Source organism: Triturus cristatus, chromosome 9 (assembly GCF_964204655.1).
Source record: "Triturus cristatus chromosome 9, aTriCri1.1, whole genome shotgun sequence".
NCBI lineage: Eukaryota > Metazoa > Chordata > Amphibia > Caudata > Salamandridae > Triturus > Triturus cristatus.
The window spans coordinates 563,205,781-563,232,325 of record NC_140592.1 but is presented as its reverse complement, the minus strand read 5'-3'; the positions used below and the strand labels follow the sequence as shown (position 1 = coordinate 563,232,325).

General features: G+C 48.7%; 1 long non-coding RNA gene across 1 annotated transcript; it reads left to right on the top strand.

Moving 5' to 3' along the window:
* LOC146798290 (uncharacterized) lies at nt 1-25,342 on the top strand. Its single transcript, XR_014969141.1, has 3 exons — nt 1-97; nt 704-912; nt 25,211-25,342. It is a non-coding gene; the product is annotated as an uncharacterized LOC146798290 (long non-coding RNA).
* The last annotated feature ends 1,203 nt before the right edge of the window (nt 25,343-26,545 follow it).

The following is a 26,545-nucleotide window of genomic DNA, read 5'->3' as shown; positions in this document are numbered from 1 at the left end:
AGGCTGTGAAGAAAAACAAAAGAAACCATTACTCATCGGAAATAAGTTATCTTCTACACTATGTCTAGCAGTTGTGTTTCGATCAACCAGTGTAAAGGTAACCTTAATTAGAAATCTGCAAATCAGAACCTGTTATCAGAATCTACAGACTTTTGCTTTTGTGCGCAGCGATTGTAAGACCACAGTATTGGCAAATACAGACATAGGACATTTTTTCAGTAATGGCAAATTTTAACAGTTAATGCTAACGAGTGTGAGAGCACATGCGAAACATTAATAGACCCATTGGACATGGTGCTTGTATTCTATTATTTGTAGCACTTTCATACTTAGATTGCATATTTTCTCTTATTTTAACACAGGCTTGCACACATGCACTTCATTAGTGAAACTGCAGGTGTGTCGTTTTTTCTTGTCTATACTGTTGCAACAAAATGGTGATGGTTATGACAAACAGTTCAGAACATTAATAGCATGGTCTTATTTTATAACTTTTTATTTTATAGAGGAGCAGGCTCATTCTCTAGACAAAAGAAGACTATATATCTACACATATTGAAGTGTGTCCCATTGCTTGTCAGACTTGTAATCTTATTTAGTATTTTTCTCTCAATTTACTTCACTTTGTGATTTGTAGTGCATGTGAGTCGTATTCCATACATGTAAATAGGAATATTAATTATCTTCCTTAACTAATCATTAGGTGTCACACTGCTTTCCGTGACAGTGCCTGAAGATCCCAGAGGGGGTCTGCTGTGATGTACGGTCTGTCTTTCGTTTGTCTCCTTCCCAATTCCCCCTTCCCTTTGAGTGGTTTCAATGGTGCCATGTTCCGTAGAATCTCTTCAACCGCAGTCAGCACTCAGGCGGGATCGGGTCCAATCATCCAAACGGAACGGGACCAGTTTTCAGGTGAGCACATGACAATTGGCTTTCAAGATAATTGTATTTAGTCAGCATTTTTGTAACTATAAAATGAACAGCCTGCAAGCAGCAAATTGAGATCAGTTTTCAGCTCTACAGAGGTGGCTGGTCTCCTGGCCGTTGTACTTAAGCCTACTTTTGCCTTGCCTGAGAAGTCTTGTCCTTCTTGATTCCAGCTGTCCCCTAACACCAAGACTACTGAAGGTGAGACAAAGCCACATCAAGGCACCAACTGCTTTATGGTTATTTTCACATGCCATTCACACTCCACATACAAGACGTTCATACCACCAGCCACAGGGTCCAACAGATCAGTGCACTCACATTAACATAAAGTCTTCATTCATACGCCACTGGACAGAATTCCCATTCAAGACACCCTCTCAACCAGTCATCAGCCAAATTGCATACAAACACACCACAAACAACCCTCTATAAACACATATGTCCAGACATGTTGACATTTGGTGCACCTACAACCTTCACAAATGAGTAAACAGTTTGACCACATTTTTACCACCTGCCAAGTAACCACCTCCATTCTGAACATTACCAAATGCATGCCTTGTTAACCTTTACTAATAGCTCCCATGACAGCCACATGAAATGAATGTGAAAGACATGTCTTACATGCACCTTTAGCACACTCAATGTGGTAAATACAACTCTTTTCAGTTTGTGGATGTAAGTTGGGTGTCTGAAAATTCCTTTCAAGGCCTTAGTAGCTCAAACTGAGTGAGCATATCTACCTTTGAAACTAAGGCAAACATGCTGGGGAATATTGCCTAAATTCTCTAAAGAGCACACCATAAACTACGAAGAACATTCATTTTTGGCACACAGTGTAGTCAGTGAGAACGTAGCATATGTCACGTCTACGGTTATTTGTAGTGAGTTGACTGTAATGCATTTGTAATATAGTAAACTGAACATACACTAAGTTCTGATGGAGGATTAACATGGCAAGCAGTACAAACATTTAACCCATACGTGTAGTGTTGGGTGCAGAGTTCTCTCTAATTTTATGATTTTTTTGAAAAGTACATAGTCACCCAAGAGGGTATCCTGTTACTGATGCAAGAGCAGTCAGGGCTCGTCAATGTATTAACATAGTCAAAGAGCCAAGTGTTCAGCTTTGTGCAAAATGCACTAATTTTAGAGACAGTGCGTCTGTTTAGAGGCAGGGATTCTGCCCTTTTAGCGCCAATTACGAGAAGTCACTTCTCCATGTTCTGGTGCTGCATATGCATTGAATATGCATATGCTCAGCGCCCATCCCAAAAAAGGAAATAAAGAGCCTAGGCTTCTGGCTAGATGATGAGCTCAGTTTCAAAACCCAAGCCAGAACAGTTGTTGCCTCTTGCTTTGGCATGTTAAGATTACTTCGCAAGGTGCTTCCTTTGCAAGCCAAAAATTGATGGTCCAGGCACTTGTATCGTCTCGACTGGACTATGGAAAAGCCTTATACCCGGGCACTCCTAGCACGGTTCTGGCGAAACTCCAAGTTGTACAGAACTGTGCCGCCAGGATCCTTGTAGGGATTTCAGGCCGTCAATTGGACAGACCTGCCCTAAAGGCCCTCCATTGGCTTCCGATCAGGGATAGGGTCCATTTCAAGGCCCTGTGCATCTCCCACAGGGTGCTGAGAGGGAATGGACCAGCCATAATCTCCTCTCTGGTCTAAACCTACCGAGCAAACAGGCGGCTTCGCTCGGATGACCTCCATTTAGTCTCAGTTCCCAAAATCAGGAGGGCCAGAATTGGTGGGCGACTGTTTTCACATAATGCGGCTAAACACTGGAACGCACGCCCACTGCAGCTTCGTAAGGAACCCAGTCATACTATCTTTAGGAAGGGGCTGAAAACTTGGCTCTTCCCCAACTAATCCTGCTACAACTTCAACCTGGTGCCCGCTCAGCGCTGGGATGCCTCCGGGTAACCACGCGCTTTATAAATGTTCCCTCATTCATTCCTTCAATATGTATGAGCCTAGCTGATCGAAGGCGCATGGGAGGTGTCTGAAATCTGAGGCGGTTTTGAGGTATGCTGGAGCAGTGCTGTGTAAGACTTTGAATGTGTGTCTCAGGAGATTAAAAAGAGCTGTGGATGGGGAGTCAGTGAAGCAGTTTGAGGTGCACGGTGTTTGCATGTTGGGATGTTGAGGGAATAGGCTGTCTGCTGCGTTCTGTATGGTTTTGAGTAATTTGATCAGTTGAATGAGGGAGTAATTCAGTATCGGGCCAAGAGCGGCACCAACTGGTTTGAATCCGTAGGTAACGATGAAGGGATCGAATGTGTATCTATACTGCCTTTACTATTTGCCCTCTACATATGCAATATCCCTGTGAAAGCACACCTAGCCTAAGCTTTTCCTACCAGTTCATATGTCTGTCCTCATGAAAGACCGGACTAATCCTACATACTTGTCAAGTGAACCTATATCAAGCCCTACCTTTCCTAGCTACTTCAAGCTCAAGAAAACGTTTCTTTCATGCTCCTTCAGCGCATTCACTGTGCAAAATCCAACTCCTTCCAATTTGTGGATGCAAGTCTGGGGTGTTCAAGAATGCCTCTGAGGACTACATTCTTTGAACGGAGTGAGCATATCTACCTTTGAAACGGAGACAAACATGCTTGGGAATACTGCCTAAGTTACCTAAAGGAATAATCCAAACAAATGTCCTGTGGGACTCATTCACCGACACCTTTAGTTTTACTTTGAAAGTTTGAAAACTAAATTAATAAGTTGCATCATAATTAAAGTTATAGAAAAAGGGTGAAGGGCACAATGTCTTGTATGATAATGTTCACATTTTCCGTATATTGACACTATACATTCCATTATGTATCCAAATTAGGGCAAATGACGCAGTGCTCAGGCAGTGAACAAAAAAAAATATTATGTATATAACAACATAGAAGAAGACACTGGACAGATCACAAGGTTGCATTGGATTTTATATCAAACAAATGTAAGCGGAGATCCTATCTGTTCATATCTAGTATCTCCTGGTGAACCATAAGTTTTGATAGCAACTTAGGGAGTGGATGTCAAGGTTTCAATGTGTAGTTAGACTTCGGATCTCATCAGAACAAAAGTCATTGCACTAAAGTTCCCTAGAAACCATGGAATCCTGGGACCTTTACTAAGTCATCCTGTAAGCAATCTGTGCAAGAATACTTCGAGACAGAGTCTACAATGTATACTGTGCTGCTCGGATAGTCGGACAGTTTCGGTGGAGTAAACACAGGTAGGCGGTTTTCCCTGTGTGCAGCGCTTCGTGCGTGAGGCAAGCAGTTCTAAAGTTGGCCCTCAATTCGATTGGGAGCCGTTTTAGCTCTCAGAGTGCAGGGGAGAGGTGTTCATATTTCTTTACTCCGGTGACCATTCTGGCTGCTGCGTTCAGAGTTGATCTGAGGGGAGCTATGTGAAATTTAGCTGATCCTGCGAGGGTTGCAATCCCGTAGTCCAGTCTGGACAGCACCAGGGATTGAGTAGCTTGTTTGAGGTCGTTCTGAGGGATGAAGGGTTTTATTTTGTTGAGTAGTTTTAGGTTGAGGAAGGCGTTCTTTGCGGTGTTCTTGATGTGTTGGTTCATATCTAATTTGGGGTCCAGAGTGATTCCCAGCGATTTTGCAGAGTCGGCTAAGGTGCGGTTGTAGTTGAGCGCATCAATCGCTTTTAGCCATTCTGAGATTTGGGGGTTCTTCTCATCGTTGGAGATAAGGAGGATTTCTGTCTTGTCTCAATTGAGTTTTAGGTGGTTGCGTGATAGCCAGTGTTGGACTTCTCTTAGAGTGACGTTCAGTCTCTGAGTCTTAGTATGGTGGTGAGGGGTTCCATGTAGATGTTGAAAAGTTGCGGGGAGAGTACTGGTCCTTGGGGACACCCCTGCTAACGGGGAGTAGGTTAGACAAGAAGTTTTTGATTTTTATACTTTGTGTGCGGTTTTGTAGAAAAGAGGTGAACCACTGTAATACCATCTCTTCTGCTCCAGCTCTTTCTTGAAGTGCCTTAATGAGTAGTTTATGGTAAACTGTGAAGGCTGCCGATAAGTCCAGGAGTATGAGTAGGCAGCATTGGTCTGTATCAAGAGATTTGTGCATCTCATAGATTACATTTAGGATCGCTGTCTGTACTGCATCCTTTTCTGAAACCTGATTGGTGAGGGTCTAGGAGGTTAGTGCTGTCTAGGTGTTGGGCGAGTTGGAGGAGCAAAAACCAAAGGAAATGATGGACGGAGTGTTGAACATTGCAAGCACTCACCCCCAGTCAACTGATCTGGGTTTAATCCATCACCGTTCTTTAGCCCACTCTGCCACCCCAGTTCAGACATGGCCATATGCAAATCAGTCTGACCCTGTGCCTCATGGGAACAGTCCAGCCCGAACTGCCAAGCCATGTCTTCCCTGGACCGGAAACAAGCTTCCTAGGACCGGTTTCTGGCATTTCAGCCGTCTTCAGCCAGGCTTGCTTGAATCCAGTGGCAAAGTGAGCAAGGGACTCACGTCTGAGCATACCCTGCCAACTTATGGCGAACAAAGCAAAAACCAAAGGAAATGATGGACGGAGTGTTGAACATTGCAAGCACTCACCCCCAGTCAACTGATCTGGGTTTAATCCATCACCGTTCTTTAGCCCACTCTGCCACCCCAGTTCAGACATGGCCATATGCAAATCAGTCTGACCCTGTGCCTCATGGGAACAGTCCAGCCCGAACTGCCAAGCCATGTCTTCCCTGGACCGGAAACAAGCTTCCTAGGACCGGTTTCTGGCATTTCAGCCGTCTTCAGCCAGGCTTGCTTGAATCCAGTGGCAAAGTGAGCAAGGGACTCACGTCTGAGCATACCCTGCCAACTTATGGCGAACAAAGCAAAAACCAAAGGAAATGATGGACGGAGTGTTGAACATTGCAAGCACTCACCCCCAGTCAACTGATCTGGGTTTAATCCATCACCGTTCTTTAGCCCACTCTGCCACCCCAGTTCAGACATGGCCATATGCAAATCAGTCTGACCCTGTGCCTCATGGGAACAGTCCAGCCCGAACTGTCAAGCCATGTCTTCCCTGGACCGGAAACAAGCTTCCTAGGACCGGTTTCTGGCATTTCAGCCGTCTTCAGCCAGGCTTGCTTGAATCCAGTGGCAAAGAGAGCAAGGGACTCACGTCTGAGCATACCCTGCCAACTTATGGCGAACAAAGCAAAAACCAAAGGAAATGATGGACGGAGTGTTGAACATTGCAAGCACTCACCCCCAGTCAACTGATCTGGGTTTAATCCATCACCGTTCTTTAGCCCACTCTGCCACCCCAGTTCAGACATGGCCATATGCAAATCAGTCTGACCCTGTGCCTCATGGGAACAGTCCAGCCCGAACTGCCAAGCCATGTCTTCCCTGGACCGGAAACAAGCTTCCTAGGACCGGTTTCTGGCATTTCAGCCGTCTTCAGCCAGGCTTGCTTGAATCCAGTGGCAAAGTGAGCAAGGGACTCACGTCTGAGCATACCCTGCCAACTTATGGCGAACAAAGCAAAAACCAAAGGAAATGATGGACGGAGCATTGAACATTGCAAGCACTCACCCCCAGTCAACTGATCTGGGTTTAATCCATCACCGTTCTTTAGCCCACTCTGCCAGCCCAGTTCAGACATGGCCATATGCAAATCAGTCTGACCCTGTGCCTCATGGGAACAGTCCAGCCCGAACTGCCAAGCCATGTCTTCCCTGGACCAGAAACAAGCTTCCTAGGACCGGTTTCTGGCATTTCAGCCGTCTTCAGCCAGGCTTGCTTGAATCCAGTGGCAAAGTGAGCAAGGGACTCACGTTTGAGCATACCCTGCCAACTTATGACGAGCAAAGCAAAAACCAAAGGAAATGATGGACGGAGTGTTGAACATTGCAAGCACTCACCCCCAGTCAACTGATCTGGGTTTAATCCATCACCGTTCTTTAGCCCACTCTGCCACCCCAGTTCAGACATGGCCATATGCAAATCAGTCTGACCCTATGCCTCATGGGAACAGTCCAGCCCGAACTGCCAAGCCATGTCTTCCCTGGACCGGAAACAAGCTTCCTAGGACCGGTTTCTGGCATTTCAGCCGTCTTCAGCCAGGCTTGCTTGAATCCAGTGGCAAAGTGAGCAAGGGACTCACGTATGAGCATACCCTGCCAACTTATGGCGAACAAAGCAAAAACCAAAGGAAATGATGGACGGAGTGTTGAACATTGCAAGCACTCACCCCCAGTCAACTGATCTGGGTTTAATCCATCACCGTTCACATTTGGAGGAGAACACATCTTTCTAGGATTTTCGCTAGGAGAGGGAGGTTGGAGACCGGTCTAAAATTATTTGGATCGTTTGTATCGGCGCCCGTTCTTTTCAGTAGAGGTGTGATTTGGCCGCTTTTGAGACAGTCCGGCATGACTCCAGTACTCAAGGAGCTATTTATGATCTTGGTCCAGTGCGGGGCTAGGGAGAGTTTGAGTTTTTGGGCCAGTTGTGCAGGTATGGGATCCAGGTTTTGTGCTGAGGGTTTAGTCGTGGAAATCAGTTTGATGACCTCTGCTTCAGAGATGGGGTTGAAAGAGTTCCAAAGGTTAGGGGGGTGCTTGGGTGTAGAATTAGCTTCTGTCTCTGGGGATTTGCTGTCTGGGGAACTGCTTTGCACGTCTGAGGAGAGTTCTATCTTGGTGATTTTGTCATTGAAGAAATTGGCAAGTTTGTTGTCTGATGATATTGAAGAGTTCTTTAGGTCTGTTTTTTGCGTTGCCAAGGGCATTATATAAGAAGGACGCTTTTTCATTCTTTATGTGATTTTTGTATTTCCTTTGTATTGATTTGAGTCTAGCTCGTAGGATTAAGAAGGTTTTTTTTTTGCCAGAGTCTTTCTGCCGCTGTTATTTCTCTTCTTTGGGAGTTTGTCTGTGTTGAGCCACGATCTGGATTGAATGTTCCTGACTCTTTTTAGTTTCAGGGGGGCTATTTAATCAATAATGGAAGTCATAGTAGTGTTGTATTGGGAGGTGTGTTCTGTTGTTGAGAGCTCACCGGAGTTGTTGGGGTGGAGGGAGCTTACCCTTGCCTCCAGGTCTGTAAGGGGAATCGGACTTCGATTTCTCGGCCAGCGCGCGCGGGGGGGGGGGGGGGGAGGTTCTTCATCATGCGGGGCTTGGATTGGATCCTTTGGTTCATGTGGAACAGAATGATATGGTGGTCAGACCAGTCAACAGGCAAGGTATGGTCAAAGGAGACTGAGTCTGAGTGATAATGGCATCGAGGATTGAGCCTCTGTTGTGGGATTTCTCTGTACAGTGTTGGATGAGGTTGTTGTTGCTTAGGAGATCGTTTAAGGTTTTGATTAGCGTGTTGTTTTCTTCATTCCAGTGAAGATTGAGGTCCCCTACAATAATGTTGTTAGAGTCACGGAGCGAGCATCGAGTTATCAGGTCGGGTAAGAAATGTAAAGATGTAACATATGGCTAAGTGGCGCCGCCCGGCCTCCGGGATGTGGGCAGTACAGCTGTGTGTACCGCACGGATGTATGACTAAGGGGGGCGAGAAATCTGCGTTAATGGCATTTATCCTGAGTGTTATACAGTATATTGAGAACTGCAATAAAAATGGTTTGACAAAAAAAAAAAACGAGTTATCAGGTCGGAGAGGTGTTCACCGAAAGAGGAGTTTCCTGGCGGGTGGTATAAGAGGTGGCAGAGTAATGATCTATTGTCACCCATCTTAATAGTGGCAGTAAGACTTTCGAAAGAGTTATATTTGAGGGCGTCAGTTTCCGTCACTGAGATGTTTTTCTTATGTTTAATTGCTATACCCCCTCCTCGTTGTTTTTTTCTATTTTGTGGATGATTGCGAACCCTAGGGGCACAAGCATGTCCATATTTGGGGGAGAGAACTCATTTAGCCAGGTTTTGTTGATGAACTTGATGTCTATGTCCTGGGTAAGGATGGTCTCTGCCAGTTCTGTTGTATGCTTGGTTGCCGACCTGCAGTTAATGAGCATGCAGTTGGTGTTGGATCCTTCATTCTTGAGATTCTTCATTAGTGTGGCCTTTGGGATATTGGTGAAGAAGACTGGGGGTCTAGCGGATCTGAGGGGGAGCGGTCTCTTCTAAATACGGTGGTAACCTGGATCTTGGAGCTAGAAGTGACAGAAGTGGATGTATCATACGAGGCGGCAAGATCGATCACTTCCTTTGAGGACATTGCGGCTCTGGTTCTTTTGCGTCTCTGTATCTGGATCTGGATCGGGAGGGGGGTTGTGTACCAGCTGGGCCATTGGGTCTTATGGGGTCTTGAGTGATTAGAGTTGGTGAGTGAGGGTGTCGGGTAAGAGTGTTGGATGGGCTTTCGGGGTGTGTTGAGGTTCCAAAGGATTTCTGAGAGGCCCAGTATTACAGTTTCTAGCTGGCTTTCAAGCAGGGCAAGTTGCTGGGTCGTCTCTCTGGTGGAGTGAGTGGGGGCGTCCCGGAAGGACGTTGTGGTTCTTGTTTTATTTGGTCTTTGTGTGTGGTTCCGTATGGGGGTTGTGGTCGAGCTAAGCCGCTGAGTCTTGGGAGGCCTTGCATGATTGGTGTCGGTAGCTGTGGCTGACGGGTAAGGGTGTAGGCTGGGCTTTTGAAGTTGGCTTTTGGGGTTGGAGTTACACAGGTTATCCCTATGGGTAGTCCTGGGTCAGTAAGATCTCGGCGTCTTTCAAGCTGCCATGTCTTGTGAGTCGGTGGAGGGAGAGATTTAGGAGTCAATAACTGCGGGCTAGGTCCTCTAGTTGTTAGTTGGGAGTGGTGGTTTAGGGATGGAGGGGGTTGGTGGTGTTCGGTGGGAGGTTGTAGGGCCTCATCCGTGACTGGGCTCCGATTCAAATTGGGGAGTAATGAGTTGGACGCTATAGTGGAGGGGTAAACGAAGGGGAGGGTGTTGTCAGGAGGGGGAGGTTGACTATCTTGGCAAAGGTCTCGTGCTTGCCTTGTGAGATCTCATGGAGGGGTGGTCTGTCATGGGATGGGAGTTGGGCAGGTGGGAGTTGTGTAAATGCGCTGGGGCATTTTGGAGCGAGGGGAAGAGGGAGTCTAGGGCTTCCAGGTTGTCATTATTGGCTTGGATCATGACTGTGCCGTTGGTGTAGATGGTCACTGAGGTGTTGCCGTTACGTTTAGGGCGATTAGGGAGTGTGATCATTAGTTTGCAGCAGTAGGGAGTGTTAGTTGTTTTAGATATGTTCAGATGTGTTTTGAGGATGTTGTTCCAATAAGCAGGTCTTATGGTATAGAAAATGAGGTCAGTTTTTAACTGGCCTTTGGAGGAGCAGTGGTATATGGCCGTGGATAGAGTTTCTGGATGCTGTCTGTGTTTGAGGTTTCTTTTTGCTTTTGGGGTGAGGTTGGGGGAGAAAGTGATGGAGAAGGAGTTCGGGCCATGTGGTTTCATTCCGTTGGATGTGGGAGGACGGAGGGGGCTGAGGTGGGAGGTAACATTTTATCCTGGTTGGGGGGGTGTAGGGTTCCTCAGAGCTGTGTTCAGTCTATTTGACAGAGCGGGTACGAATTAGAAGGGGTTAGGATTAATGGAGTGTTTATTGATCTTTAATACCAAAAGTTCTTAACCTTTGGTCCTTGAGCGAAAGTTAGCAGCAATTGAAGGTGTGGGAACTGCCTCTCTGCTTCTTCTTCTACTTTCAGGTGGAGTCAGGTAGCTGGGGGGGATTGCCTCTTTGACCCTTAAGCAAAGTCAAGTAGATCGGAGCAGTTACTGGGGTGAGTAAAGTGAAAAGGGTTGGTGTGGTATGTCTAGTTTCCTCACAATTTGTGGTTTGGGTGTAGTTGTGTGTGGAGAATGACTATGATGGCTGGCTGTTCTTAGCTGCCATATGTCTTCGTCTTGGGGCAGACAGTTGTTTGATTTGCCCGAAGTCTGGTGAGTTATTGGTGTACCGGAGATATGGGGCGGGCGTCCGCCATCTTGGGGAGAGGCCCCAGGTTTTGGTGGTGAGAAGGGGTATGCTGTGCCTCCCGTTTTGGGGTCAGCGTGTCCGGGCTAGATTATTTGTCCGGTTCGAGAGAGGTGAGGAGTCTCGTTGAGATGATGGTGGGAGTTTCAGGGGTTGATCCGTAGGTGGGAACCGGGTTATCTGTTTGCTGCCGCCATCTTGGGGTCAGGCAGGAGGTGGCATGCTTTATGACTCGCGATCCTGGGAATTCGCGTCTGATTATGCTTCTTTGTACCGGTCCGAGTTTCGGTGATTGGTCCGTATTGTTCCGGTGAATGATCCCTAATGATCCATAACAGACAGACAGTTGTTTGATTTGCCTGAAGTCCGGTGAGTTATTGGAGTACCGGAGATATGGGGCAGGCGGTCGCCATATTGGGGAAAGGCCCCAGGTTATGGTGGTGAGAAAGGGTATGCCGTGCCTCCCGTTTTTGGGGCCAGCGTGTCCGGGCTAGATTGCTTGTCTGGTTCAGGAGAGGTGAGGAGTCTCGTTGAGGTGATGGCGAGAGTTTCGGGGGTTGATCTATAGGTGGGAGCTGGGTTATCTGTACGCTACCGCCATCTTCTGGTCAGGCAGGAGGTGGCGTGCTTTATGACTCCTGATCAAACAAACAAGAGGTAGCAAAATGTTGCACCGAACGTGTGCCGGAAACCCGCTGGGCATTTAATACTCTCAGTGGAAAGGCAGACTCGTGGAGACAAATGATGACACTCAATGATGGCTGGGAGGTTGCTGTTGGGATCTGTTTTTGATTGGAATAAAGGATGGGCGGATGCAGTGATGAATCTACAAACGGGGGCTGTACTCTCTTGGTTATTTGGAGGTTTCCATCGCCCAGTGGATATTCAAGGTCAAAGTCCCTGTGATATCAGAGCGCGTCAGCCTGACAGTCATCACTGTATACGCATATACCAGGGTCGAAGCGTTGACATTCTATATAGGTCAAGGTCAACCGGGTCATCTGGGTTTAAAGTGCCTAGAAATTACGCAATCTGCCAGAGACACCTGTCACGGCTGCGAACGACCGGGAGCCGGAGCAAAGCGAACTACTAAAATGGCCGCCACCCGGGGAACGCGCATGTGCAACGAACGGAAAGGTTAAAGCGCAATCATCCCCGAGCAGCAGCGCTTCGCATTCCTGTCTTTTGGCGTAGGACTTACCTTCCGGTTACCTCGTTCTCCTTCAGGTTGTCGGGAATCAAGTGCTTCTTCACGGTCTCCCAGCCTTCGGCGCTCAGTCACCCCTTCCTGGACCTCTTTTCGTGTTCTGCAACCGGCGCGTTGTCTTCCCCTATCGGACCTCTGACAGTGCTCCAGTCTTCGGTGCACCGCCCTTGCCTCCAGTCCTCCGTCTTCTTCTCCAGTTGAGCTGCCCTGTAAACAAGGAGAAGAAAAGACAGAAAGCTTTATTAAGCCTACATAACGGTAACAGCGCTTTGCGCTGTCATTTACTAATGATTTACTTAACTCCTGCATACTTATCTAATCTGGTTTTCCTGTTGCTGTGGGCATCCGTTCCTTCCTTAACTTTTTTGATTTAGTAACCTGCAAGCTGACAAAGAATACATTAGATAGATGCCTGATTTTAAGGCAGTGTTTACTTTCTTACTTCAACACTCTGTTTATGGAGATTATTTATGTTCAAGAGTTTGGTGAATAGGTGGGTTCCAGTCAAGAGTCTTCTTCTTTTTTTTTTTTATGTTGTTTTTGCTCTAAGAATACCTTATTTTTTTTTTACTAGAACCAGACACTTCTTCAACTACATGACTACATGATTAATTGAAGGATTACGAAGAAGGTAAACCATTAGGTATTTAATACACCCATTAGAGAGATTAGACATTCAGACACCCTTTACATACTTACCAGTTTTTATCTTCTCTCTTATGCAGATGTTGTGCTTTGTCCTTGCTTGGTCCTGTCATTACCTGGAGTTCAACGCGTGACCCTATCCTTCCTTGTTTTGTTTCCCTTCTTCCCCAGATTACCATTGTCACTTTGACCTTGTTGGGTGCAATTGGTGATTTGGCGAAGTAGTGGATTCTTCTTCATGTCCATGACGTTCCTGCGGAAAACAAAAATAGGTGAGACCTAACACCACCTAACTCATCTTCATACTGGCCGCATTGAAAAATCACTCCCTCGTATAAATTGTACATAGAGTATATGTCCATGTCTCGCCAATATGTAAATGTCACTTACTCACCCGTCACTTGAGCACTTTCTTCACTTTATTTATTATCACCTTCAATCTGCATAAATTGTTGGTCTCTTGTTCTAGCTCATTCTCTCTAGTAATGTTACTTTTTTTTAAACATTGTTTATGATTCATCCTTGATCAGGTAAGCAATTTTTCTTACCTGACAGAACCAATTGTAGCCTGTTTTGCCCTTTGTACAGGATCAAGGGCTCATCAATCGTAATATTCTTTGCAGGAGGGCTGATCTCTGGAAACCTTGCAGACAAACGTTCCACAAAAGGTAGAATTGTGAACAACCTGTCATGGTCTGGATAGTCCCGGGGAAATGCAGCAGAATTGTCATTGAAATGCAGCATACACTGCAATAGCAAAAAATCGATCTCTGCTCATGTATGGTACGTAGATGGGGGTTACCCAAACCATGCGAGTAGACCAGTAGGACTGCAAGCTTGGTTTGTACACTAACACCATTTTGAGCGGAAGGCCCAAAAATATCTTCAACTCCTCAATTGAAGTGGGAGTCCACTGGTATGCCCTAGAACGAGGCCCTAGACTGTCTCCAAGCTCCCGCACATTTTGCTCAAGGAAGTCAACATATAAAAAGAGATGGGTCAATTGGCAAAACAAGCAATAGGTCTTGCATTTACAAGAGTTAAAGCTATTGCTGTTTTAAATGACAATGTTTTTACCTGTGTGTTTTGGTTTTGAGTGTAGTGACCACAACTCCAAGAATTAATTCGCTTATTAAGCAAAATCCTAGAGTTTTATATAGCGCAAACTAGACCCAAGGATATCAGGTATCAGAGCGCTTTACATGAGCACCAGTTTCTTTACAGGAGGACACATTTATTGGTGTGCCTTCTTACATGGAACCATTAGATAACCTTAGCCATACCAGCAATCAGTCACCTCCTAGGTTTACTGTACCCACTCTTAATGTGTTAATGCTGTCACTTTTCTATGCCAGTCTTTTAGGCAACAACAAAATTAAAAGTGGAGTGTGATTAATATCGGTTGCCTCCAGTTGAGTGTTTACTGTGGAAACACAGAGAATATTTGAATTTGAGGCACTGTGAGATTTGTTGGTAACAGAAATAAAAATTGGTTTGGTATTGGTTGACTTGGGCAGTATGTAAGGAGGATTATCTCACAAATCCCAAAATGAGTAAAATAATAAGCATTTATTTGTACAATATGTAGCATTTAAAGACTCAGTTGCTTTGGTGAACACTTCAGGAGTTACAGATTCGAAAATAAGAATGTTAGGCACAAAAACTTTCATAATCAAATCAGCTGTGCAGTGGAAAACAGTGGATTTTCCAGTGAAAATAACCTTAATTTTAAGATTGGACACAAGGTTCCTAGCAGTCCAAGCCACATCCTGAGGAATGGGGTTGAAGATTACCCATTTTTGCCAGATTTACCCTTTTTGGAAGTGCCCAATTTTTTCAGTCCTGAACCTGAATTTCAATCCTAGAGCATTAAGAGAATTGTATTATTTTGGTAGAATCTACATTTTATCATTAATATACCAAATAACAATGACTTGTAAGAGGAAAGCAGGAGGTGAGCCATGTAGATATGATAAGATTTGGCAATTCTGTCCACATTGCCTGCCAGAGCTGCAGACTTTTGAACTAGGGATCGAGGTTTGAGTCCTGGTTTCAGCTCAAAACCCTGTGATTGGACAATTCACATAATCTACCTGCTCCTTATGTGAGGCTACTGCCTGCCTGTTTCCTGTCTCACGGAGCCCAGTGCTCCCAGATGAACAGCTCAAGAAGCCCCCTCCGCCAGCTCCCATGCCTGCAGTCCTTCTTCCACGCAGGCGCACAGGAAGGATTCCAGCCCGGGAATATTTTAGTACTGCTTCTACAGTCGATATGTGTGGATGACTGCCTCTGTTCCCCGACTGAGCCGCTCATTATGCAAAATATTCACAGCTGGCCAGCACTTGCCAACAGCTGTAGCTCGTTATCAGCAGCGCATGCGGGGCCTTTGAGCTTGGAGTGTGAGCAGTCAGAGAAGCATACTGTGATAAGTTGGCCTGGCATATGCTGGTCACTAGTTATAGTGCACCTTGCACCTGTCCAAATCGACTCTTATGGTAGATAGGTTTAAGACACCCTTTTAAAGAAAGCTATCCTAGTGGTTTAGGAAAGTCGACTTGCAGAATGATAAGGCCTAGGACGTGTAGAATCGCTGGAGCTTCACGACTGCAGTGATAGCAGGTAAGTAACAGACCCACGGGAGACGCATGCAGTAAGAGAACACAGCCGCGGGTTCCCTATTGATTACAATGGAGCAAGTCGTGGTTTGATTTTTAAAGTTTTAGGGTACTTCAAGGAAGCCTACAAGCAAGCCACTTACAAGGTAAGTAATTCGAGGGCCAACACACACTAGGGCACCGGAGTGCACGAGTTACCTCACCCAGGGAAGCCGGGTGCATAGGTGTCTTTTGGTGTCGGGTTGCGTCGCTGTTTTCTATGGAGACCAAAGAAGACTTGCTGCTTGCGGCGACTAAGGAAGTGTCCGGTGGAATCCAAGGCTGGATTCAAGATGTAGAAGACCTGAAAATTGAAGGGACAGTGTTCACAGTCACTTGCCAGTGACCCGGGGCCGGGAAGATGGATGCCCACGGATGTCTGGTGATTTCAGGTGATCAAGGGTGTTTTGACTCTTCGCTCACGAGGTCCAGGAGGGATCGACGATGACCAGCAGCTGGATTCGGAGTGTCCCACGACGTCTGCAGCTGACTGCGATGTCGGCAACCGGATTGGAGCCAACAAGCCTTGGCAACAGCAAGTCTTGTGTGGAGTGAAGAAAGTCGATGGTGCAGACCAGCAAGGTCTGAGGGACTCACCCAGCGAGGGTGAGTGAGGGCAGGCCTGGAGCAACCAGAGGAGCCCTTTGAGTCGATAAAGTCTTCGGGGGACCCACAAGCCAACGGGCAAGGGATCGCGAAGACACATGTTGAGGAATTGCTACACAGGAGCCCACGGTCACTCGGGACGGGGTAGGCCTCTGATTTTCACTGCAAAACCTGCTGGAGGCTTGGGCCACAAATGGTCCAAAGCACAAGTTCGTTGAACGCCGAGAAGGGGTTGCACTCGACAAAAGTGCACGGTTCGCAGGTATTGCAGTTCCTCCTCACTCATGGGGTCCAGACGCCACAGCTTCGCTGGGGACTCAAAATGGCCGACGAGAGGTCAGGAAATCCACTTCTGGGGCTGCAGGGACTTCGGACTCCGGCGGGAACGTTTGCGACTGTTGTTTCAAGTTTTGGTGCCTGCCAAGCAGGGGAGTCACTCCTTGACTCCAAGGGAGATTCTTCTGTCTTCCAAAGGTAGTGGAACGTCGAAGGGCCAGGATTCTTCATGTAAAGCATCGTCCAGGGTTATCGAACTTGCAATGGCAAGGTGTTCCTATCTTATAGTAAAAGAAAGGGAGGGACTAGCTCTATGACCACTCCTCTAGGAGGGTCAGGCGGGTGGGTGGTTACACCCACTTCCCTTTGTCCAGTTTCGCGCCAGAGCAGGGTCTGGTAGCCCCTGAACCGGTTTGAGCTGGCATATGCACAGAGGAGCCTACTGCTCCCCCAGTGCAGGACTTCAAAGCACTCTAAGAGGGCACCCACCCAGCTCCAATACACTAAATCCTGTCTGGAAGGTGGTGCCACCTCCCTGTGACAGGATACCTATTGTTGGGCCTCCTCCACTGTGAGTTTCAGTCAGCAGCAGGATGCCACCAGCCCAGTGTCTGTGCTGGTGGCATCCATTTTGTGATGCCAGGGCTCTTTGAGATTTCTACCGTGTTACCACAGTAGGTACATGTCATCCCCTATGATTCCAAGATGTTTGACACCAAACACGACATGTTTTGATGCAGTCATTCCAAAGTTAGCATTAACCGGGAGGTTATAATGCACTTAAGAGTATATGGTTAACCGCATCCACAAACAGCCACAGGGAATAGACCCTGCCAGCTGCAGAGGGGCCCTGCTCAGGCAGAGGCACCCCTTCACATTGTAAACCAAGCACCCTGCCTTCAGGATTGATAGGGCCTGCCATAGGGGTAACTGATAGGTTTATATGTTTGTGTATGGTAAGATATAGGAACCTATAGCTCTGTGAGGAGTGCTAACACTACCTCACCCAGGCTGCAGTAGCAGGCCTGGGGTGTCAGATTTAGTCTGCTTCCCAGGGGTGGCATAATATATGCTTCAGCCCCTGGTAGGCCTGTAAAGTACCTATGTCCTTGGTACCTAAGGTACCATATACTAGGGGCTCATAAGGCACCACAGTATCCAATCACTAGTGCATCTAATATGCACTCCAATCATTTAAGGGACCAAGCAGATAGGCTGGGGTCCTGGATATCAGGATCCCAGCCAGACTAGTAAAAAACCATTCAAACACCAGGAAAAAAGTGGGGGCAACCATGCAGTCAGATTCCACCTTCCTACAACCACCCACTGAAGGGATGCACCCGGGGTCGGACCGGGCACGCACCTTGATGCCCAAAGCATAATTTGGCCCAACTGGTGCCACAAACGCCATGTGGGGTGGGGGTCCCCAAATCATGCCTTCACTGCACACCAGTGGTAAAGGCACACCAAGGAGCCACCTAAGCCCCAGTATGTTCCCCAGCACCGACTTTGCTCCCCGGCGAGTGCGCATGGCACCCATGGACAGCGTGTCCCCAAAGTGCTCCCATGACGGTGTCATGCGAGAGTTCAGCCTGGCGCCCCACATCACCCACAGGCTGTCACCGGGACCGAACAAAGGCTGATGCCGCTCTACTTTTCACCCGCCCGAACGAACTCTGAGATAGTCCTGAGTGCGCTCCCCCCTATCCCCTGTGTGCCGCTCCCCCTCTGAGCCTCTCAGCGCAGAGAGAGAGGCCCCTACTCTGCACCCAGTCTGGGAGAGTCAGACCCTCGTCCTTTAAGGGCACAGCTAAAGCGGGTTTAACTGCCCCTGCCGGCCGAGACCCGGGGAGGGTCACTGTAATGACAAGTTGTTCTTGTCACTTTAAGAACAACTAGTCGTCCCCATGCGCTTGTCCTCGGGCACTGTATTCATCCATTACCTTTACGTCCCCCGTCCTCGACCCAGTCATAACTAATGAGGTATTCCACATGACAGGAAACATAACAGGAAACGCTTTTAGGCTCCACCCACCCTTCCGTCAGGGGCTATAAGTACATAGCCAACATAAAGCACATCCTGTTTTGTTTCCTGTCAATGGACCCGACGGGGACGCTGGGGTAGGTGCTGGGCACTTACCTGCTTCATGTTGTCCTGTGGTTTCCTCCTCTGCTGGGCTTTGGGGGCGCTCATGGACCTTCTTGGGAATTCCTCGTGTCGGGCAGCTGGGCTTCCTGGACTCTTTAGGCTCCTGGATGCTGGTTCTGCTGGGCTGCGCTGGCTTCCTGGGATCCTGCTGCTGCTCCTGATGTCGACAGTGAGTCCTTCCCTGTGTGTGTGCTTCGTCCTGGCCTCCCGTTGTGGTCTTGGGCTCTGGCTTTGTGGATTGGGGAGCCTCTGTCCCCCGCTGGTGATGCGCCCGAGGTGGGGTGCGGGCGCTCCATATACGGGCTGCCTATGTGGTTGGAGCGCCCGGGTTGGGGTCCGGGCGCTCCCTGCAGTTTTCTCTTGGGAGCACTCGCGTTGCAACGAGTGCTCCACTTGTGCTATTGGCGGTGTCTGGTAGCGGAGCGCCCGGTTTGGGGTCCGGGCGCTCCGTGTGCATTTTCCTTGGAGCACTCTGTTTCCTCGTGCGCTCCGTGTTTATGCAGCTCAGGGCGGGGCCTTCATTGTAGAGCGCCCGGTTTGGGGTCCGGGCGCTCCGGTGGTATTTTCATTGAAGCGCTCGGGTTTCCCAGAGTGCTTCGCGTTCGCGCCCTCTGGGCGGGTCCTTTGTTGTGGAGCGCCCGGGGTGGGATCTGGGCGCTCCGTTTAGTGCTGTACCTAGGGAGCACTCGGGTTGGGTTACGAGTGCTCCGCTTTCTTTGCTGCCGCCATAGATGTGCCCGGGTGGGCTCCGGTTGCGCTTTTCCTATGTGTGCCAGTTTGGTGCCTTCGGTGGCCGCGCACTGTGTTGCTTTATTTTGGTGTTCTGGCCACGCCCCCTACCACCTCGCTTTCGTTTTCACTCAGCTGTGTGCTTGGTGGCGGTTTCCTGTTTCTTTTTTGTTTTATAAGGAGGGGGTGTCGCTTCAGTTCTACCTGTGTTTGGCTTGCTGATTCCTGCCTTTGGTGTTACTTCGTTTGCTGTTGGTTCTTGATGGGGCAGCATTACAGAAAGTGGAGACATGTGTCTCCTGTTTCCTCTTCCTCTTCCCTTGCGGACAGTGGGGATCCTGTCACTGCGGGGAAGCGCCCAAAGTTGGATGACGACAGGTTGAAGCGCCTGATTTTGGAGACTTTGTCTGACCTAAAGTCCTCCAAGAAATCTGCTGGGGCTCGTTCTGGTGGGGGCGTTGCCCTCTATTCTGACATTTCTTCTTCCGATTCTTCTGGTGACGTTTCCTTGGGGGCAGTGGATCTGAAGGGCAAATATATTTCCAAAGAATTGTTGCCTGACTTGCTTTCTCATGTGCGTGAGAACATGGGGTTTCCTGATGATGATGTGGCCAGTACTTCCTCGGATGCTGTCTTGCCGCAATTTCGGAAGCCTGTTGCTACTTCACTTCCTATTCATCCCTTTGTGATGGATGTCCTCTTGAATGAGTGGAAGGACCCGGTTCACATTATGTTGCCGCGCTTCATGTCGAAGGTTTATCCTTTACAGGACATGGAGGAGTCCTTTCCTGAGTCTGTGCATGTGGATTCCATTGTCGAGAGTTTGGTTGGTCGTCCTTCCATGGTGGATGATAACATTCTTCGTGATGGGGTGGATAGGAAGATTGACTCTGCTTTGCGAAAGTCTTATGCTGGTTCTCACCTTGCCATCAGTTCTGGTGTCTATGGAGTTTATGTCGCTCAATCTCTGTTGACTGACTTTAAGACTTTGTTTTCAAAGATGCAGGAGGGTGACTGTTGCCTGGATTTGCTGGAATCTATGGAGCATCAGGCTGAATTCCTCTCAGATATTGCCTTCGATTCTGTGCACGCTTCTGCCTTGTCTTGTGGTTCCTCTATCGCTGCTCGTCGGAATCTGTTGTTGAAGGGTTGGAATACGGATGCCGCCCAGAGGTCTATGGCTTTGCGTTTGTCCTTTACTGGCCCTCGTCTCTTTGGGGACGCTCTTGAGGATAGGCTGCATAAGGTGTTCAAGGAGCGTAAACATTCCTTTTCCTTCCGTCTGCAGCCTTCTCGTAAGGATTTTTCCTTTTCTCAGGCCAAGACTTTTCGTCAGCCTTCCAGGTTTCAGCAGTCCTCCTTTAAAGGCCTGAGGGGTGCTGGTAGAGGTTTCCCTCGGAAGTTCCAGAAGAAGCCTCTCCGTGATGCTGGACCGGGGCCGCAGCGTTCCTGAGTATGCCACTCCGGTTGTGGGTCCCGCTGGTTTTGTACCCGAGGTTGGTGGGAGGTTGTGATTGTTCCTTCCCGCTTGGCGTCTGACGACCTGCGATTAGTGGGTACTGGAGGTTCTGGAACGGGGGTATCGGATCGAGTTTCTGTCCCTTCCTCCTCTCTCGGGTGTGGTGCGGACTCCGACTCCATTGTGCCGGTCCCGTCGTCAGTCCTTGGTGCCCAGTGTTCACGCTCTGTTCTTGAAGAAGGCGATTGTGCCCGTTCCCCGGATGGAGTGGGGTCTGGGGACCTATTAGATTGTTTTCCTGGTTCCGAAGGTCACAGGGGGGTTTTGGATTGTCATCAATCTCCAGAGTCTGAACTTGTTTGTGCGGAAGATTCCATTCAAGATGGAGACTTTGCAGCGGGTGGTTCCTTTGATTCAGGCCGGCTGGTTGTTTGCTACTCTGGATCTCCAGGACGCTTATCTTCATGTGCCCGTGGCTCTGGAGGATCAGATGTTCCTGCGGTTCTGCCTGGAGGGTCATCATTGGCAGTTGTGTGTCCTTCCGTTTGGTCTCAGGTCTGCTCCCCGAGTATTCACCAAGGTGGTTGCTCCCTTGGTGGCCCATCTTCACCTCCGGGGAGTGTCGGTGTTCCCCTACCTCGATGATTGGCTGCTCTAGGCTCCTTCCCCGGTGGTCCTGTCTCAACACCTGTCCTTGACCATCCTTACGCTAGAACAGCATGGGTTTCTTGTGAACTTTCCGAAATGTCAGCTCCTTCCTGCTACTCGGCGAACTTTCATAGGGGCCCGTCTTCGGTTCAGTCCTGGGCAAAGTGTTCCTGCCAGATTCAAGGATTCAGCGTCTTCAGTGCCTGTTGCGGAGGTTGTTGTCCCAGGCTGCGGCTCCCCTCCTTCAGTGGCTCGAGGTTCAGGGTCATATGGCTGCTACTGTCTTCATGGTACCCTGGGCCAGGGTTCATCTTCGGCCTCTGTTGTGGCATCTTCAGCGTTGGGTGCCGTCTCCGGTTCAGGACCATGCTCTCTCTGTGCCGGTGTCTCTGGAGGTGGTGTCCGCTCTCCAGTGGTGGCTGTATTCCTCGAATCTCTCCAGGGGATGTGGATTCGCCTGCCGCCTCCTTGGGTGTTGACAACGGATGCCAGTGCTTCCGGTTGGGGGGCTACTCTGGGTCAGTGGTCTGTTCAGGCTCGTTGGCTCCGGTTGAAGTCCCGCCGCTCGTCCAATTGGAGGGAGCTGTCTGCTGTGGACCATGCTCTTCGTTTCTTCCAGGCCCGTCTGCTGTGGTGCAATGTCCTGGTGAGGTCGGACAACTCCGTGGCTGTGGCTTACATCAACCACCAGGGCAGTACTCGCAGTCCTTCGTTGAATTTAGTGGCCTGTGCAATTGCGGTGTGGGCGGAGTGTCATCTTCTGGCCCTCTCTGCTCAGCATATCCGGGGTGTGGACAATGTGATGGCGGACGCCTTGAGTCGCAGGTTTCCATCTTCTCCGACCCTGTGTCTCTCCCCCAGGATTTTCTGGTTGATCTGTCGGAGCTTTGGGACTCCCCTGCTGGACGTGTTTGCCTCCCGGGCCGATGCCCAACTCCCCCTCTTTTGTTCTCGGACTCCGGAGTTGGGTGCTTGGGGGGTGGAGGCGTTGTCTCTTGAGTGGCCCCCGTGGTGGCTGTACGCCTTCCCCCCTTCCCCTTTATTCCTGCCTTCTTGCTGAAGGTCCAGCAAGTGGGTGCCAGGGTGGTGGCGGTCTTGCCTCACTGGCCGCGGAGGTCCTGGTTCCCGTTGTTGTTGAGCCTGGCAGCGGGCCCTTCTTGGATTCTTCCCCGCTACCCGTCTCCCCTGAGGTCTCCCTCTCCCTCCCTCCTGGTCCCTCTCACCCTGGCGGTCTGGAGGTTGAACGGAGGTCTCTTGGAGTCCGGGGTATGCCCGATCACCTCATCACTGTGATGCAGGGGTCCCGTAGGAGTTCCACTTTGTCCTTGATGGAGCGGGTAGTACAAAATGTTGTATACCTCCCCCATTTCATGAAAATAGTAATTGAATAATCTATTAATTATAATATTATTAAATGAGTTTTGCATGAATATTAAACCAACATTACTAAATATCCAAAATTACATGTGGGATTGCATATTGCATGGCTAAATAACCTTATGACTAACATCCGTACGCATACTAACAGTAGTATATATATTAAATAGAATGTTGCATGATATATGTTGCCTTTGTAATGTCTTTGTAATGTTGCTCGAGAGGAGGACCAAAAGGGTGAATATAAATGCTTTAAATGTTCCCATACGCTATGTTAGACCTGGCACCTTGGCGTGAGTCTCCCTTCCTCTTTTTGTCGCTGTGCCTCGTGTTTTTATGGTGTTGGCCGCTCAGCGCGCTGTGCCACTGCCAACCAGTGTCGCGGTGCGAGTGCTCCCTATGTAAATTGGATATGTTGGTTGAATTCCATGATTGGATCGTTTGGTTTACTGTCAGACCCCAGTAAAGTGCGCCAGGAGTGCCAGGGCATGTAAATGCAAACACCGCTGGTGGGCTTGCAGCACGGGTTGTGCCACCCACAGAAGCGGCCGGTAAAAAAATGTCTAAGGTCTGCCATCGCAGAACCTGCGTGCAGTCTGGTACTGAAATGCTGACTGGCAAGTGCCCACACTTGCCGGTCCCTGAAACCTTCCCTTAGCTGCATGTTAGTCACCCCTCTGGTAGGCCCACGGGCAGGGTGCGTTGTAAGCCTAAGGTAGGACAAGCCTGGATGCGTGGCATGTCCTAGTAGTGAATGACCGCCATCTTGTTGTTCACTACTGCAAGGCTACCCTGTTCTCATAGGCCAGTATGGGCGGCTTGGATTGTTACACCCTATGATCCTAACCGACCCAGGGAACATGGTAGAAGATCGAGTTTAGTATGCCTGAACTCGGAATAATAAGGTACATCTTTTCCCAAGGTTTATTTTAATATTCCGGGTTTGCAAATGCCGCTTTTAGAAAGCTGGCCTTTGCTTGCCTAAACATTTCAGCCTGCCTCTGCGTGATGTGTATCTGATGTCTGGCTGGTGTGAGTGACAGGGCTGGGGGAACCCAGATGGGCAGGGCTAGGTAGCCTGGTGGTGAATAGGACGATCGACAGGTAGATGGGTGGGAGGAGTACTCCTAGGCTCTGAATAGGACAGTGCTCTGCCACCTCAATGCCGGCTCCGCCCCCTGTGGAGCGTCTGATGACTCTGCCCTGCACTCTGAAAGAAGAAGTCTGCATCGCGTAAACAAAGTGCTCAGAAACCGGACTGGACTAGGCAAAGGACCCCCTGGCCTGGGAGAACAAAAGATTTGCTGTATAAATGGAGGACCAAGAAGAATCTCTGCCTGAGGAGGAGGCACCGGGAAAGCTGTAGGAGGAAGACTGTCCCTATCCTGGGGGATTGGCCTGCAGTGGTGACCTTGCTGCCAAAGGGGAGAAGAGAAACTGTTGCTGAAGACTTTGCTTTATTTTTACTTTCAAGACTTGTGCTTTTCCAAAACGATCTCCAAGGGCTTGGAACTGAGCTTGCCCCCTGAACTGAGCCCCAGGACCATTGGGCTCTACCTGATCTTCACTCGCCTGCCGCTGGACTGTGGTGTCCTTTCCCTCGCCGGAGCTGTGACCCTCGTGCCCCAGTCCCTCCCTGAGCCGTGACCAGGACTGCTTAGCCGCCCCCGCCTTGGGAAGAGCCTCGCTCGATCGGAGCCGCTCCCCCTACGCTGTGCTGGGCTGCCCCTGTCACCTCGCTCGCCGGAGGCTCGCTGTGCACCTTCACCCTCCCGCCGGAATCGGCGTTGTGAGCATCTCCAAGCCTCGGACGGCCCGGACGTAACCTGCGTGCCCGGCTGCCCCGCTTTGTTCACCCGCCACCTGCCACACCCCGCTCTTGTCGTGAGCCTGAAGACCAGACCCCCATCGTGAAGTGTGGGAGCCCCGGACGCCGCCTCGCCCTTCTGTCGAAGAGCCGCTGAAATCCCGCACCCGCCTTTGCGTCAAGAAACAAGGTACTGTACTTACGAACTCGACCGCGAGCTCGCATCGGATCCAGGGTCCGCAACGTTCTGATTTCCCTGTCATCTGCCGTGTGCTTCCCGAAGTGCGCTGAGGCCTACAGTTACCTTGTGCCCGACTAAAGAACTTTCCGTAACAAAGAGACTTTACCGTATTCCTAAGAATTGCGACCCCATCCGTTCATCGTTACTGGGCCTTGTATTTGAATCTGCTGAAACTACATAAAAGCTTATTTTTATATACTACCTGATTGGTGTCCGTTTGTGGTGCATGCAAGGGGTTTACTGTATGTGTAATTGCATTTGCTTAACCGTGTACGCCTGAGACTTAGCCTAGACTGCTCGCGCCACGCACCTAGAGGGTGAGCAGGGGTTATTCTGGGGAGTCATCCTTCGCCCTGACAAGAAGTAAAGGGTCCCTGCTTGTTGTGGGTACACACCTGCGCCAACCAGAGCCCCCTCATTTCTAACACGCTAGATAAATACAAGCACATAAAGAGATTAGTAAGGGGTTAACATTAGATTTATTATTTCTATGCATTAATTACTCTTTTGTGTTTGTTTCGTTTAAGTTGGCGTTTGGGCCTAAATCTCAAAATGACCGCTGACGCGACACAACGAAGTGGCCACTGTCCCAAGAGGCAGGGAGCGAAGTGCGCCGATGCAGCAAAGACTTCTAGACCTCGTCATGAACTCTTTACCTAATGAACCCAAGCAAGGACACTGTGGGACGACTGCCAAGACGAAAGACAATGGACTATTACACAAAACCAGAACGGACTGACTTTAGAGGAAGCAATTACATCACCCCTTGAACTGTACTCCAGCACTGAACGATCTCAACCGACCAATCACAACCGTTTTAAAATAATAAAATGTAAATTCTTGTTTCGATATTATAAAAATACGTGGTAGAATAGAGAGGTTAATGCTGCTGCTTGATGACTCCCTTGCCTTACTAAATGCTGCTGATGACAACGACGACGACGGTGACGCTACGCGAACTCTACTACTTAGGGTGACTACTGCGTTTTCCTGAATCCTAGACGATCTCGATGATGCCCAATTGCTGATGACTGCAAAATGTTCCTAATTCTATGACTACTGACAGATGCTTGCACGTCTCTGGTCTATGCCGATCTATTGAGACTGTAGCGTGCTGAGCGAAGAACTCTGAACTTTGACAACTAACTGCGATATGAATCAATGACTTGGAGGACTCCGAATAGCCAGATTAGGTAAATAGAGTGTTCTGCGCTATATTTGAAATTTGATATAAATGACTCTTCCAGAATTTTAGATAAACAGATATTGATTAACACGAAATGAGTTTGTGGTTTATTGAGGAAGGTAAGATCTAAAATCTTGAATGTGTTTTAGCTGGTTCTAAATCACCGTCAACCAATCCAACTATTTGGTCCATTGACCACGTGGATGTTCAGGGTTGAGGATCTGTAGGCAGAAAGGTAATGATGTATATTTTGTAAATTAATTTTTCTTTCCCTATAGGTAATAAGGTGTTCCCCCACATGTCGAGCGCTTGAACCGCTCATCCTTCCAACTGTGTGCAGACCGGTGACTGGTTAGTTGTGTGAGTATTGGTGTTATGGGCCCCACCAATGAATGTGTGTGTGAATGAGTCAGTGTGACGACTGGTCAGCCGAAGGGAGGATATCGGTACGGGTTTGTTTTCCCCGTTACCAGGGTTTCTGCGCTGTGTCAGTTTTTCTGGTAGCAGAGGATGGTTATATTGTTTTGGTTCGGTGAGTATTGCTTGTAAATATCTTATTGATTGTGGGAAAGTATTGGTTTATGTATTAACACTCTATGTTAAGTCACGTTGAGTTCTATGTTGTTTGACGGCTTCTGGGATGTAGGAAGTCGGAAGTTTGTAATGGTTCCGTAGT